At 43.5% G+C, this 16,349-nt stretch overlaps 1 long non-coding RNA gene across 2 annotated transcripts in view; it reads left to right on the forward strand.

Moving 5' to 3' along the window:
* LOC122942585 overlaps positions 1 to 15,718 on the forward strand; it is a 72,172-nt gene extending 56,454 nt beyond the window's left edge. Inside the window, exons 1-3 of one of the 2 annotated variants that reach the window (XR_006390597.1) lie at positions 2,247 to 2,395; positions 2,727 to 2,913; positions 15,440 to 15,718. This is a non-coding gene — a long non-coding RNA (uncharacterized LOC122942585). Of the gene's footprint in view, positions 1 to 2,246; positions 2,396 to 2,726; positions 2,914 to 15,439 lie in introns of those variants that run through there. The other variant, XR_006390598.1, reaches the window with a different exon arrangement.
* The last annotated feature ends 631 nt before the right edge of the window (positions 15,719 to 16,349 follow it).

The raw sequence follows: 16,349 nt of genomic DNA on the forward strand, positions 1-16,349 counted from the left end.
TCCATCTATCTCACCTGTACCCGATGATCCATAGTGCACGGCGTTCCATTGTGGCATCTGCGCATGTCCACGTATTCACCAGTCTATTTGATCATTGGGTCACCATCAATGTGGGTGTGTTTAACCTTTACTATTTATATGTGAGTATGTATGGTTTTAACATATGCTTGATAAAGGATATTCCTAGCCAAAACGTTGTTATTTTTGTATTCTGTGCCTTGGAATTTTGCACAATAAAGAAGAATTGGATGGACATGCTGCTGTGGCTTCTATTTTGCATAGCCTGTTGTTGGACCGCCTTGGATCTGTGGTTCCTTGCCCAGCTGCTGCATTATACCACCACGCTCTACACAAGCCATATGTGCTGCTCTTAATACTTTTTTCTACTACCTTGATCTGAGGAGCGGGCACCGGGAAGTCTGTATACCAACACACATGATCTTGTGAAAATGGACATACTCCCAGGCTCTGGTAAGAGCTCTGAAATTCCAAGTGACACAATATACAGACGTGGACAAAATTGTTGGTACCCTTTGGTCAATGAAAGAAAAAGTCACAATGGTCACAGAAATAACTTTAATCTGACAAAAGTAATAATAAATTAAAATTCTATAAATGTTAACCAATGAAAGTCAGACATTGTTTTTCAACCATGCTTCAACAGAATTATGTAAAAAAATAAACTCATGAAACAGGCATGGACAAAAATGATGGTACCCCTAGAAAACACAGAACATAATGTGACCAAAGGGACATGTTAATTCAAGGTGTGTCCACTAATTAGCATCACAGGTGTCTACAACCTTGTAATCAGCCATTGGGCCTATATATATGGCTCCAGGTAATCACTGTGTTGTTTGGTGATATGGTGTGTACCACACTCGACATGGACCAGAGGAAGCAAAGGAAAGAGCTGTCTCAAGAGATCAGAAAGAAAATTATAGACAAGCATGTTAAAGGTAAAGGCTATAAGACCATCTCCAAGCAACTAGATGTTCCTGTGAGTACAGTTGCACATATTATTCATAAGTTTAAGATCCATGGGACTGTAGCCAACCTCCCTGGACGTGGCCGCAGGAGGAAAATTGATGACAAATCTAAGAGACGGATAATCCGAATGGTAACAAAAGAGCCTAGAAAGACTTCTAAAGAGATTCAAGGTGAACTTCATGCTCAAGGAACATCAGTGTCAGATCGCACCATCCGTCGTTGTTTGAGCCAAAGTGGACTACATGGGAGACGACCAAGGAGGACACCATTGTTGAAAACGAATCATAAAAAAGCAAGACTGGAATATGCCAAACTACATGTTGACAAGCCACAAAGCTTCTGGGAGAATGTCCTGTGGACAGATGAGACAAAAATCGAAGTTTTTGCCAAGGCACATCAGCTGTATGTTCACAGACGAAAAAATGAAGCATATCAAGAAAAGAACACTGTCCCTACTGTGAAACATGGAGGAGGCTCTGTTATGTTCTGGGGCTGCTTTGCTGCGTCTGGCACAGGGTGTCTTGAATCTGTGCAGGGTACAATGAAATCTTAAGACTATCAAGGAATTCTAGAGAGAAATGTACTAGCCAGTGTCAGAAAGCTTGGTCTCAGTCGCAGGTCATGGGTCTTGCAACAGGACAATGACCCAAAACACACCGCTAAAAACACCCAAGAATGGCTAAGAGGAAAAAATTGGACTATTCTAAAGTGGCCTTCTATGAGCCCTGACCTCAATCCTATTGAGCATCTTTGGAAGGAGCTGAAACATGCAGTCTGGAAAAGGCACCCTTCAAACCGGACACAACTGGAGCAGTTTGCTCATGAGGAGTGGGCCAAAATACCTGCTGAGAGGTGCAGATGTCTCATTGACAGTTACAGGAAGCGTTTGATTGCAGTGATTGCCTCAAAAGGTTGCGCAACAAAATATTAAGTTAGGGGTACCATCATTTTTGTCCATGCCTGTTTCATGAGTTTATTTTTTTACATAATTCTGTTGAAGCATGGTTGAAAAACAATGTCTGACTTTCATTGGTTAACATTTATAGAATTTTAATTTATTATTACTTTTGTCAGATTAAAGTTATTTCTGTGACCATTGTGACTTTTTCTTTCATTGACCAAAGGGTACCAACAATTTTGTCCACGTCTGTATATGTATACAGATAAGGATATCCAGAGACTGATTGGAACCGATTCTGGTGATGCATCCTTTCTCAGTACACCCTCTGTTGATTTTCTTAGACGTAAGTGTGAACAGGAATCTAAAAAGCTCATCACTATGGAACTCCATCTAAGCACTTTGAGGGAATATTATAAAAATCGACGTATCCCGAGGGGTCTAAGATCCCACCTATGGCCGAATTTGTTTCCAAATGATACAGTCTTTTGTGCCAAGTTTGAGGCGGTGAGTAACAAATACTCCTTTGATTTGATGTTGTTAAAAATTGATTATCTATGCAAAGAAGTTGAGAGCATCAAAAAAATTATTACGGATTTGAATGCACAAATACAAGGTATGCAGTGCCATAAATGTGAGACCGAAAGGGTCAAGCGTGATAAGTGGCACAGAGACCTTGAGGACTACCAGTTGGGAAAGGTCTACAACTGGCGCAATCCACAACCTCAGAATAGACCAAGAAAGAGACGTAATTGTCGGTTTGACCATGGGCATTTTGGATTCTCTACATTTGATTATGATTCTACAGACTAAGCTTCTACATTTGTTGCTTTTTTAGGCCAGCAAGGCGGCGGAGATGCCGCAGGGGCGGAAGGAAGCACCATCGACCCCACAAAAGGCCTGTTACCCCTGAATTCGGGAAAGAACAGGGGTATGCCAATGAGAACGACGAGACGCAACCCCAGGAGATGACACACTTGGTAGTGAACATTTCTTCGGTAGAACTGACCCCCTAACAAACTCAGGTATTGGGCCATGGCCTTACCTTCGCCCCCACGATTGAAAGGGACTGGTTTACCCTAGAATTAGATTTACAACAGTTCTTTACGAACCTACGCTTAAAACGTTTCTTTGCATCAAGGATTACTGATAATATGATATCTGATGTATGTAAGAATAAAGGTACTGCTGAATTGACATGTAAAAGGTTTGATCTAGGAAACTAAGCAATTTTTCTCCTCCTCACACTAATCATGTAGTTGAGTCTTATATACAAATTGTGCACAAACAGATTGAAACTCTGAAACCCAGAAACTCTGAAACAATCTATCCAAGGCATAACGTCAAGCCATAGTGTTGCTGGAAAAGGATTCCTGCATCACTATAAAACCGGCTGACAAGGGTGGGCGGTGGGCGTCATGGATACTGCGATGTATGTCGGGGAAATTAATAGACAACTACAGGACCTTGAAGTCTATGTACAGTTGTCGGGAGATCCTAAATGGGATATAATGCGCGACATCGGTGTGATACTAGGGGAAGCACTACAGAATTCTATCATTCATGATGAGTTATGTCAATACCTTACAGTGCTTCACCCGAGCACCCCGATGTTGTACATACTCCCTAAAATACACAAGAGTTTGGTTGATCCACCGGGCCGGCCTATCGTTTCTGGTAGGGACTCGGTTTTCAACCCTTTGGCTATATTCCTTGACAGACTATTGCAGATCCGGGCGACCTCTGCCCCATCCTATGTCAAGGACACTGGCCATTTTGTGTCAAAGCTACGTGAGCTACAATTGCCAGTTCAATTTCTATTAGTCACCTTTGGTGTCGTGTCCCTATATACGTCCATTGATCATGCCTATGGTCTTGGTATCGTTGATGTGGCCCTGGCTGACATGGGACTCTCCCCGGGGGTGTGCCGGTTTGTCCTCCGCCTGTTGGAGGTGGTCCTGAGGAGAAATTATTTTCTCCGTGGGGACACCTTCTACCAGCAGAAGCGGGGTGCGGCCATCAGGTCGAATGTGGCCCCCACCTACGCTAACATCTTTATGGCCGAGGTGCAGGACAGACTGGTATACCGATCCCAATTTTTTGGGAGAGTCCTATGTTGGTGGTGCTACATCGACGACATCTTCATGATCAGGACGGGAACGGCGGAGGAATTGGATGAATTTCATTTGCACCTAAACACTGGCGTGCCAGGATTGCAATTCACTGTTACCTTTTCTAACAGTGAATTTCAGTTCTTAGATGTACGAGTTTAGTTAGTTAGGGGCCAAATTGGAACGGACCTGTATCAGAAAACCACGGATAGAAGCACTCAATTCACACATGACAGTTACTATCCGCGACGTATGTTGGATTCCATACCTTGGAGCCAACTATTGAGGGTCAGGAGGATTGTCTCTGATAACCCTAACTTTATACGGAGGGTGGACAACATGTGTGATCGCTTTATTGAGCGTGGCTATCCCAGAACATTTTTAAACAGAACAAAGAAAAGGGTGTCTATGGTTGATAGGGAGTCCGCCCTACAAAAATCGATTAAAGGGGTTGTCCCACTTCATAAAATAGGTTTTATCTAATCTATTTACCCCCACACAACATATCTTCCTATCCATGTTATTATCCAAAAGCTACCTTTCTTTCAAAAAATCATGTAAAGCGATTCCTTTGTTGTTTTCTGTATCCCATGGATACGGCCTCTTTCGTCCGGCCGCATCGCTGTGCCGCGCCTGCGCACAACGGCTGAACAAGTACTCGGGCCGCCTCTCCATTCCTACAAGTACGCGCACGCCCGCGCATGCGCAAATACAGCAGGCGGGTGCCAGAATCAAATAGCCGGCACCCGACCTCTATGACAGGGAGCGGGACCTTAGGGGTTAACTGCCGATGATCGCAGCCCCCTATCATAGAGGTCGGGTGCCGGCTATTTCACTCCGGCACCCACCTCCTGCATTTGTATTAACATTGGTGGCGCAGTGCGCCCCCCCCCCCCCCCCAGTATAATATACATTCAGTGCGGCCACCCCCCCCCCCCCAGTATAATATACATTCAGTGCGGCCACCCCCCCCCAGTATAATATACATTCAGTGCGGCCACCCCCCCCCAGTATAATATACATTCAGTGCGGACCCCCCCAGTATAATATACATTGGTGGCGCAGTGGGAAGTGCCAATGAGGGTTAAAAAAATAAATAAAAAATTAACTCACCTCCTCCAATTGTTCGCGCAGCTGCCGGTCTCCTGTTCTATCTTTAGGACCTGTGAAAGGACCTTTGGTGACGTCACTGAGCTAATCACATGGTCCATTACCATGGTGATGGATCATATGATGTACCATGTGATGACCACAGTGATGTCACCAAAGGTCCTTTCACAGGTCCTAAAGATAGAACAGGAGACCGGCAGCTGCGCGAACAATTGGAGGAGGTGAGTTAATTTTTTATTTATTTTTTTAACCCTCATTGGCACTTCCCACTGCGCCACCAATGTATATTATACTGGGGGGGTCCGCACTGAATGTATATTATACTGGGGGGGGTGGCCGCACTGAATGTATATTATACTGGGGGGGGGGGGGGTGGCCGCACTGAATGTATATTATACTGGGGGGGGGTGGCCGCACTGAATGTATATTATACTGGGGGGGGGGGTGGCCGCACTGAATGTATATTATACTGGGGGGGGGCGGCCGCACTGAATGTATATTATACTGGGGGGGGGGGGCGCACTAAATGTATATTATACTGGGGGGGGGGGCCGCACTCAATGTTTATTATACTGGGGGGGGGGGGGGGGGACCTCACATACGGCTCCATGTGGATGACCTCATACACATGAACGAGCACGCAGGGTGAGTCATGAGGAGGCGTGGCCTTCACTCAACTGCCTGAGAACCAGGAAGTTATCAGGACATCTACTGCTGATAAGATTAAAAAAGCAAAGTGGGACAACCCCTTTAAGGCCAGATCCGTGGCTAGGGTTCCCTTTGTGTCTATCTTCGGCTGGGACAGTGGCAACATTGCGCATATCCTAAGGAAGGAATGGCACATATTACAAAGAGGTCTGCCAGAAATTGAGGAGTTCAAGTCCCCGCCGATGTTGGCCTACAGAAGGAACCCTAGCCTACGTGACAGGTTTGTCAAATCTGATGTTGGTGGTCGTGCCTTGGATACACAGAGGTACCTTGCCCCACACAGAAATGGCACCTTTCCATGCATGTCTTGCTGTAATTGTAGCAATATCTTAAAAGGGGATCATTTCTCTCATCCCTATAGTGGCAAAAAATTTAAAATTAATGGCTACTATACTTGTAGATCACGTGATGTTGTGTATGTCATTCAATGCCCTTGTAGTCTCATCTACGTGGGTGAGACTACCATGGAAATTCGAGAACAGATCAATAAACATAAAAGCATAATTTGCAAGGCAAACATGGACAAACCTGTAGCCAGGCATTTTGTGGAGGCCGGACACTCTATCAACCAGCTGCGATTCAGGGTCATTGATAGTGTGGGTACCCTACGTAAGGGTGGGAATAAGGATGCGATACTGAGAAAAAAAAGAATTGAAGTGGATATACACGCTTAGGTCCTTACAACCCTTTGGACTCAATCTTGAGTTTAATGTGGCAGGGATCAGCTAGATCCTCATTTGTTATATGTATGGTTTGTTTTTGTATGTTTTTACTATTGAAGTTTTCATATACGCCCCTTTTTTTGAAGGCACTCTGTGTATAGTGGTGATACATATATGTTAATATACCTGCAGATTTGGGTCATCCCATGACCGCAAGTATTTAACAGTGATTGTTCTCTACTGTGTGAATAGCGCCCTTATATGGCGTCCTCATGGAAGGCATCCTCAAAGAAGGACATGAAGAGAAAGTTAATAATCAGCCTAAAGAAGGAGAAATGTGGCACATCCCACATCAAGGTGTCTACCACTCAAAGAAACCAGATAAGATTAGAGTGGTATTTGATTGCTCAGCAAAGTACAATGGTGTTGCATTGAACGATCATCTACTAAAAGGACCAGATCTTACAAACACTCTGCCTGGAGTACTCTGTAGATTCAGATAGTATCCCGTAGCAGTCATGTGTAACGTTGAAAAGATGTTCCACCAGTTTCATGTGAAGAATGAAGATAGAGACTTCCTGAGGTTTCTATGGTGGGAGGACAGAGATACAGATTCAGAGCCAGCAGAATACAGAATGAAAGTACACTTTTTTGGAGCAGCAGCATCTCCAGGTTGCGCCAATTAGGGTATGAAGTACCTGGCCAATCAGAATGAAAAGGATTGACCATCAGCAGCAAATTTTTGGAAGAAAAACTTTTATGTAGATCATGGTCTTATAGGTTCAGAGTCCACAGAATCTGCAATCAAACTAGTGAAAGAAAGCCAAGAGTTATGCACAAGAGGAAACTTGCACCTTCATAAATTCATCTCAAACAACAGAGAGGTACTGGAATCCATCAGTGACTCTGAACGTGCATCATCAATAAAGAATGTAGATCTCAATTATGATCATCTTCCAGTCCAGAAAGTACTTGGATTGGGATGGAATGTAGAGAATGTCAAGTTCTTCTTTGAAGTATCTATTGAAAAGAAAATTGCAACTAGACATACTATTCTTTCCGCAGTGGCTTCTATATTTGATCCATTGGGAATCTTGGCCCCAGTAATCCTCAGAGCAAAAGAAATACTACAAGAATTTTGCAGACAGAAGTTGGGATGGTATGAGCCCATACCTGAAAATTTGAGGCCAAGGTAGGAGAGTTGGATAAGAGACTTGCAAAACTTGAGAAAAGTTCGGATACCCAGATGTTTTGTACCTCCTGATTTCGGAAAGTACAAGAAAATAGAACTTCATCATTTTTCAGATGCCAGTAGTTATGGTTATGGTTAGTGCCCCTACATCAGAGTGATAGGAGAAGAACAGATACACTGTGCCCTGGTTATGGGAAAGGCCAGAGTTGCACCTACCAGTATTTAGACAATACCAAGACTTGAACTGACAGCAGCCGTAGTTTCAGCATCAGTAAGCACATTTCTGAGAGAAGAATTGGAGTTGAAAATAGATGAAGAATATTTTTGGACAGACCCACAAGTTGTCCTAGGATACATAAACAACGAAGCTCGAAGCTTTGACATCACATTGACACAAAGCATAACCCAGCAGATCATGCTTCAAGAGGTCTGAATGTAACAGAATTGAAAAATTCTAATTGGTTCACAGGCCCAGAATTCCTTTGGGAAAAGGAAATTACGCCCAGTAAAGGTTACGCAGAATTGTTTATGGGTGATCCAGAAGTAAAAGTTGTACAAACATTGAGCACTGCTGCCACGTGTCAAGATGACATACTTGAAAGACTAGCCAGATGTTCAAAATGGAATACAGTCAAAAATGTAGTAGCTCGAATTCAACATTTGGCAAATGGAATCAGAAAGAAGGAATCATTGAATGTAAAAGAAAGAATGACAGCTGAACAAACAGTCATAAGACTTATTCAACAGAGATTCTACAGTGAAGAGTTGAAGAGACTTAGTCAAGAACCTAAAAGGCTTCCAAACAACCACCCATTATACAAGCTTAATCTTTTTCTGCAGGATGAGAGGGAGACTGGAAAATGCATTGTTACCTAGCAGAGTGAATCATCCAGCAATTCTACCCAAAAACTATACCTTCACAAGATTAATTATTGATCACTACCACAACAAATCCTGGCATCAAAGAAGATGCTTTACCCAAAGCTGTTTGAGAGAAGGTGGTTACTGGATAGTGAAAGGAAGCAAAGTTATAGCAAAGTATATAAGTAAATGTGTAGTCTGCAGAAAGGCACGTAGACCTACCGAAGAGCAAAGAATGGCACATTAACTGGCAGATCGTGTCAACTGACGCATTCATAACCATTAGAGGTACTGTCAGAGAGCTTAGATCTGACCAAAGATCTAATTTTGTAGGAGCAAAGAATGAATGGAAGAAAGCTCTGAAAGAGATTGATAAAGAAAAAGTAACTGAGTATTTGTTAGAGAAACAGTGATTTTCATATGAATGCTCCACATGCAATGTCTATTTTTAGCAGTCGTCCACTAATATCAACGATCCAGCAAGTTTGTACCCTTTAACTCCCAACCATCTAATTCACCTTAAGTCTGATTACATACAGCCACCATAGAAACATAACCTGGCAAGTTCACCTGTCACGACCCGGGATCCACATGACAGACCTCTAAAAAACTACAAATAAACACATATGAGAATATCGGAAGTTTATTACAAAGTAACCAGAGCAAGGAATATAAAAAAGCTCAATGTACTGTGCAAGCTCATTGGGTGGGAACCCACTGCGCCACTAACAGGCAATACTCTGGAGGGGCATATCTAAGCAACACCCGGATTTCACTAGGGCCCCTGATGGTGGGGATAGACTTTGCCAGATGGTAGTTGCCAGGAGCGACTCCAGAGCGTCAATCAGCCAGTGACAGCAGGGACTGGTGGACCAAAGGTACCAACAAGGTACTGACAGTACATAGAACGAGGCATAAACATGAACAAGGTATGGAATCACAGGTAAAGAAAAAACATACCCTAGTATCAGGAATATTTACCCCTCCGAGGAACGACAGACCCCCTTCTGGAGGAGCGAGGACATAACAAAGCATAGAGAGGTAATAACCTAACATAGAAAAGCTAAGCAATGACATGAATGCCAAAGACCGATTGGACAAACGTGCTGACACCCTCTTCCGAAGGCAAACACAGGGAAATCGGAAGCAGATACCTGTCCTGAAGCAGAAGTAGCAAAACGGCTGCAGGCAGTGCTGCACCAGGGAAACGAGATCTCCAAGCAAGGGAAATGGGAAGCAGATACCTGCGCCGAAGCAGAAGCGGCAAAACGGCCGCAGGCAGAGCTGCTCCAGGAGAACGAGATCTAAAGAGATCTCAAATACGAAATTAAGTCAAAGGGGTACAGAAGTACATGGGCAGGTTCACACATGAAGCTGCAGCCAGCATGCTGCCGCTAGCAACTAGCCTTCACGGAGTAGTGCGCAGCCAGTACACCAGGGGGCGAGCAGCCAGCCTACACGACCATATGTCATGGTGAACCGCACCATGACATTACCTCCCCCTCCATCCTCCCTCTGGAGAATGACATGAATGCCAATAAATGATTGGACAAACATGCTGACCCCCTCTTCCGAAGACTAAGCTAAGGGAAATCGGAAGCAGATACCTGCGCCGAAGCAAAAGCGGAAAAATGGCTGCAGGCAGAGCTGCATGCTAAAAAAGGTATCACCGGACGTTGCCAAAGGAAAACGGCATACCGCCATGAGGGAAAAACCGTATACAGGAAGCACACACCACAGAACCGCCGCTAGCATGCATCCCAGAGCCACCGGCCTACACAGGCCGCAACCTGCAGCCAGTACGCTGGAGGTCGTGCAGCCAGCCAACAAGCAACATCTGCAACGGTGAGGCGAACGTAACAGATTCCCCCACAGCCAGGCACAAAGCACAGATGAGATGCTGTATGGATCTTACTTTTTCATTCTGTCACGACCTGGCGTCCACATGACAGACCTCCGAATCGCCCGGCATCAAACTACGAATAAACACATATGAGAATATCGGAAGTTTATTACAAAGTAACCAGAGCAAGGAATATAAACAAACAAGCTCAATGTACTGTAAAAGCTCAGTGGGTGGGAACCCCCTGCGCCACTAACTGGCAATACTCTGGAGCAACATCCGAATTTCACTAGGGCCCCTGATGGTGGGGATAGACTTTGCCAGATGGTAGTTGCCAGGAGCGACTCCAGAGCGTCAACCAGCCAGTGACAGCAGGGAATGGTGGACCAAAGTTACCAGCAAGGTACCAACAGTACATAGAACGAGGCATAAACATAAACAAGGCAAGTACAGGCATTGAATCACAGGTAAAGCAAAAACATACTCTAGTAGCAGGAATATTCCCCCTCCGAGGAACGACAGACCCCCTTTCGGAGCAGCGAGGACATAACAAAGCATAGAGAGGTAATAACCTAACATAGCAAAGTTAAGCATAGACATAACAAGACATACAGGGTATAGCTAGGAACGAGGAAAGGCCGGAGAATGATAATGAAAAAGTAGGCAGAACCAAGAACGGAGAAAGAGAAAGTCCCCAAGGGGCAGCAGCATGGGGAAAAGCAAAGTACGAACACAGACTGACAGGACAGACAAAACGACCATACGTCATGGTGAACCGCACCTTGACATCACCAAAGAGGATTTATATGCTAAAATGAGATGGCGAAGAGTTCAATATCTATCAGAACAGTTTTGGAATAGATGGAGAAAAGAGTACTTAGCCAATCTTATGCTAAGAAGTAAATGGTAAACACCAAGAAGAAATGTCCAAGTTGGTGACATAGTGAAAGAAGAAGATTTACTTAGAAGTCAATGAAAATTGGCCAAAGTTCTAGAAGTTCAAAAGGATGAAGACAAACTAGTAAGAAGAGTGTTGTTATAAATAGGAGACTCAAAACTTGACAAAAAGGGAAAACGTCTCACTACTCCACTCAAGTTGGAACGTCCTATACAGAAGTTAGTTGTTTTACTTGAGAGTGATAAAAGACACTTGGAAGTTGAGAACATATATATTGTGTTCACAGAAGCAAAAAAGATAGTGTGCCTTTAAGATTCATTATATGGATGTGAGGTAAGCTCAATGACATAGCAGAAACAACAGGAAGCATACAGTTAAACTGTTGTTGCTGGGAAGGAGTCTAGACTAATCACAGCCAGCCTTACACACAGTAGGAGTCTTGGCCAATCACAGCCAGCCTCACACACAGCCTGTGTGGGAAATTCACTAGCAGAAGCTGCTAGAAAGCTGAACAGACATTCACTCCATTAAGAGCTGTGTTTTATGGAAGCATAGAGGCCAAAATAGGTATTTAAAACAGTTATCTAATGTTCCTACTGTTAATATAGTGATTAGAACTGTGTACTGAACCAGTTATATGTTTGTTTACTTACAGTTCCACCAATTGCAAATACCATACAATTGCAAACTACAAAGTTCACAAGCACAATTCAAATTCCATATTGCAATCCAAATTGCATACAACCATATCAGATCATACTCAACCAGTCTGCAAATTGTTACTGCTAATTGCATACTGCAAACTGCGACCAAATTCAGCAAGTAGAACTATTAGTTAGACCTCAGATATACCTCTCAGAGAAATCATAAAGTGCTTAAATAACTTAAAGTGAGAGTACAGATACTGAAGAGAGAAATATATCCACCATTTTATGTTGAATAACTAAATTGAACAGTTAAACCACCATCCTATGCATACCGCCATTTTGTGATATCTGTGTTAGCACTCAAGCTCTTAACTCAAATTTCTTAACTCATCGCGTTATCTTGAGACAAAAGCCATTGAAAAGCAATTGAAGGTGTTTGCTTAACACATTTAGTTTAGATAATACGTCTCATAAATCATGAGTGTTAACTCTACTACATCCATAGGCCACAATATCCCTGGAGACGTTTTGTAACACTTGTCACGGTGCTCCTACCTGAATACGGGTGGATCCCAGACGTAGTGTGGTCCGAAGCAGTGCAAAAGGGGTTGATAACTTGGATGGTGTAGAACAAAGTTGAGTCCAGACTTGGTAAACAGTTGAACAGTTGCTTTAGTTGTAATAAACGATAATCCATACAGTTTCCAGACTTTATCTTGGTCTCCAATAGGTTTCAGCAGGCAAATAGCAGGCAAATACTCTCTCTGCAAACAAACGTTTGTCTGCTGTTCCTCTAGGGAGTAGTTCTCATAGCTCAGCTATGTCAGTAGTCAGTCTCTTACTGTCGATAACCCTAGGAACTTCTTGTCCTGGCTTAGAGTACCTCAAGCTCTAGCTTTAGCTTGGAATTAGGCGATGCAAACCCGGGGGGGGGGGGGGGAGGCCTGCAACCACAATGCTCAACCTCAAGTGATAAGGTTGGCTTGGACAGGCAAAACCTGTCCAGACAGGGCCAGGCCTGTTCCTAGCAGGGAGGATTTCTCCACACAACCTTTCCCCAGGAGGGGTAGGCTGGAACTCCCTCACTCCAGCTAACTCCTTCTCTTCCCTCTAGAGGGGGAGAGAGAATGGACAATCTAGTCCATTCCCTGCAACTAGCACTGCCAATTGTTGCTGCCATCTTGTGGTAAACCAGACAATTACATGAACATTACAGTTACAATGGGATGAATATGCACATTATTAGGAGATGACATAATGGCACTTTGGGTCATTACAGATGTTGAGAGCTGTACCACCTGACCAAAGAACTGATTGGCCAACTTTGCTACCTGAGCAGGTGTACCTCTATAAAAACACCATCCATTGTTCTACTGGGTACACACCATTCTACCTTCTGTTTGGCTGTCAAGATAAACTACCAGCAGACCTCACCTTAGACTTATCAGTTCCAGATGCCATTAATCCTTTATCACAGACAGATTGGTTGAGTGAACATCCAAACGCCTACCTGATATGATGAGATTGTTCAAATGCCCATGGCAAATGCACACAAGAAACAATAAAGAGACTATGGCCAATCTGTCAAAGCAGAGTCTTTCAAAATTAGTGACCATTTATGGCTGAAAAATAACTACCGTACTAGCAAACTGAATCACTAGTATACATCATCACACCTATCCCCTATCTTGGGACATACAGGTCCTTCTCGAAAAATTAGCATATTGTGATAAAGTTCATTATTTTCTGTAATGTACTGATAAACATTAGACTTTCATATATTTTAGATTCATTACACACCAACTGAAGTAGTTCAAGCCTTTTATTGTTTTAATATTGATGATTTTGGCATACAGCTCATGAAAACCCAAATTTCCTATCTCAAAAAATTAGCATATTTCATCCGACCAATAAAAGAAAAGTGTTTTTAATACAAAAAAAGTCAACCTTCAAATAATTATGTTCAGTTATGCACTCAATACTTGGTCGGGAATCCTTTAGCAGAAATTACTGCTTCAATGTGGCGTGGCATGGAGGCAATCAGCCTGTGGCACTGCTGAGGTGTTATGGAGGCCCAGGATGCTTCGATAGCGGCCTTAAGCTCATCCAGAGTGTTGGGTCTTGCGTCTCTCAACTTTCTCTTCCCAATATCCCACAGATTCTCTATGGGGTTCAGGTCAGGAGAGTTGGCAGGCCAATTGAGCACAGTAATACCATGGTCAGTAAACCACTTACCAGTGGTTTTGGCACTGTGAGCAGGTGCCAGGTCGTGCTGAAAAATGAAATCTTCATCTCCATAAAGCTTTTCAGCAGATGGAAGCATGAAGTGCTCCAAAATCTCCTGACAGCTAGCTGCATTGACCCTGCCCTTGATAAAATACAGTGGACCAACACCAGCAGCTGACATGGAACCCCAGACCATCATTGACTGTGGGTACTTGACACTGGACTTCAGGCATTTTGGCATTTCCCTCTTCCCAGTCTTCCTCCTGACTCTGGCAACTTGATTTCCGAATGACATCCAAAATTTGCTTTCATCCGAAAAAAGTACTTTGGACCACTGAGCAACAGTCCAGTGCCGCTGTTTCTGGTTCAAAAGTGTCTTGACCTGGGGAATGCGGCACCTGTAGCCCATTTCCTGCATATGCCTGTACACGGTGGCTCTGGATGTTTCTTCTCCAGACTCAGTCCACTGCTTCCGCAGGTCCCCCAAGGTCTGGAATCGGTCCTTCTCCACAATCTTCCTCAGGGTCCGGTCACCTCTTCTCGTTGTGCAGTGTTTTCTGCCACACTTTTTCCTTCCCACAGACTTCCCACTGAGGTGCCTTGATACAGCACTCTGGGAACAGCCTATTCGTTCAGAAATTTCTTTCTATGTCTTACCCTCTTGCTTGAGGGTGTCAATGATGGCCTTCTGGACAGCAGTCAGGTCGGCAGTCTTACCCATGATTGCGGTTTTGAGTAATGAACCAGGCTGGGAGTTTTTAAAAGCCTCAGGAATCTTTTGCAGGTGTTTAGAGTTAATTAGTTGATTCAGATGATTAGGTTAATAGCTTGTTTAGAGAACCTTTTCATGATATGCTAATTTTTTGAGATAGGAATTTTGGGTTTTCATGAGCTGTATGCCAAAATCATCAATATTAAAACAATAAAAGGCTTGAACTACTTCAGTTGGTGTGTAATGAATCTAAAATATATGAAAGTCTAATGTTTATCAGTACATTACAGAAAATAATGAACTTTATCACAATATGCTAATTTTTTGAAAAGGACCTGTATATCTTTGAGATTAACAAAGAAAACAGAGCACTCAAGTATTTCACAACTGTCTCAAATTATGCTTAAAAGAGACTGTTCAGGGAGAAATTCTAGTCACTGAGCAACCATCTGGGGAACCAAAGTTGTCTACTCCAGTGCAACTACTGATGCACATAGGAAAATAATTATTGCACTCAGATCATCTGCATTGGTTTCTTACTCCGTTGTTTAACTTCCTTGTTCTTGTTGGAAATACTCTAGCTCCACGTCAACCAGAAGTTCCATCCTATGAGGAGTCCTCTGCGGATCAAAAGGAACCAAGTTGACACCTGAGGATGAGGAAGAACAACAGCAACGAAGATCCGACCAGACCACAAAAAGGAAACTACCTGCCTGGTACCTGTATTGAACTGTGACTGCCTTTACAGACACTTTGGAGTTATAGAGGCAGGGTAAGAGACTTGATGCTAGTTTAATTGTTTGCATGCATGCTCTATCTGTCTTCCAGGTGACCCATCTTCATGGCAAGAGTGTGCCAGATGCCCCTGATGCAGTGTCCTGAAATACACTGCAAAGCATTGAAAGTGTTAATATCACTGTATTTTATGTATTATGTGCATATACTACAAAACACATAAGATTGTATAGGGAGTAGGAGGTCCCATGAGGCTAGACAGGGCTGGCTCCACCCTTCCTCTCTAGAAGGAATACTCTGGAGTTAATGGCTGACTATTGAGGAGTGAACGCCTCAGAGCAGCAAGGAGCAGCTCTTGTAGGGAGATTCCATTCCCCTACAGACTACAAGCAACTTATGTGCTAGCCCTCAGAAGGGAAAAGATCTATAGAAGGTTTAGCCAACAGAATGGGATTGCAGTAGTGGAAATATTGTAAGCTACAAGCTGCCCACCATTACCAAAGGACAGGCGGGCCCCCTGTTTAGAGACTGTATTTCTCTGAGGATACTGTGGATATAAGTTCTGATGATAGAGAAAGTGGATCCTTTAGGCTGGAAAAGGGAGAGATTGAGCAGCCTGATTGAGAGAAGGTAGCCTCCATATACAACCATTGGGAACTACGTGAATCGACTGTAAAGACTGCATTTTGTGTGACTAGTGCTTGTGTGGATCACCTGCTGACCGGCTTCAGTAAAGTACTGTGGATTTGTTATATT

This window comes from Bufo gargarizans, chromosome 6 (assembly GCF_014858855.1).
Source record: "Bufo gargarizans isolate SCDJY-AF-19 chromosome 6, ASM1485885v1, whole genome shotgun sequence".
In the NCBI taxonomy this organism is placed as follows: Eukaryota; Metazoa; Chordata; class Amphibia; order Anura; family Bufonidae; genus Bufo; species Bufo gargarizans.